Source organism: Aquarana catesbeiana, linkage group LG13 (assembly GCF_042186555.1).
Source record: "Aquarana catesbeiana isolate 2022-GZ linkage group LG13, ASM4218655v1, whole genome shotgun sequence".
NCBI lineage: Eukaryota > Metazoa > Chordata > Amphibia > Anura > Ranidae > Aquarana > Aquarana catesbeiana.
Genome location: NC_133336.1, coordinates 217,849,579 through 217,850,020, shown reverse-complemented (window position 1 = coordinate 217,850,020; position 442 = coordinate 217,849,579).

Sequence of the window (442 nt, the reverse complement as noted above, 5' to 3'; positions counted from 1 at the left end):
GTGTCTCTGCCCCTCCCACAATGGGGAGATTTCCTCCAGTAGTTTGTGTCTCTGCCCCTCCCACAATGGGGAGATTTCCCCCAGTAGTTTGTGTCTCTGCCCCTCCCACAATGGGGAGATTCCCCCCAGTAGTTTGTGTCTCTGCCCCTCCCACAATGGGGAGATTCCCCTCAGTAGTTTGTGTCTCTGCCCCTCCCACAATGGGGAGATTCCCCTCAGTAGTTTGTGTCTCTGCCCCTCCCACAATAGGGAGATTTCCCCCAGTAGTTTGTGTCTCTGCCCCTCCCACAATGGGGAGATTTCCCGCAGTAGTTTGTGTCTCTGCCCCTCCCACAATAGGGAGATTTCCCCCAGTAGTTTGTGTCTCTGCCCCTCCCACAATGGGGAGATTTGCTGCAGTAGTTTGTGTCTCTGCCCCTCCCACAATGGGGAGATTTCCTGC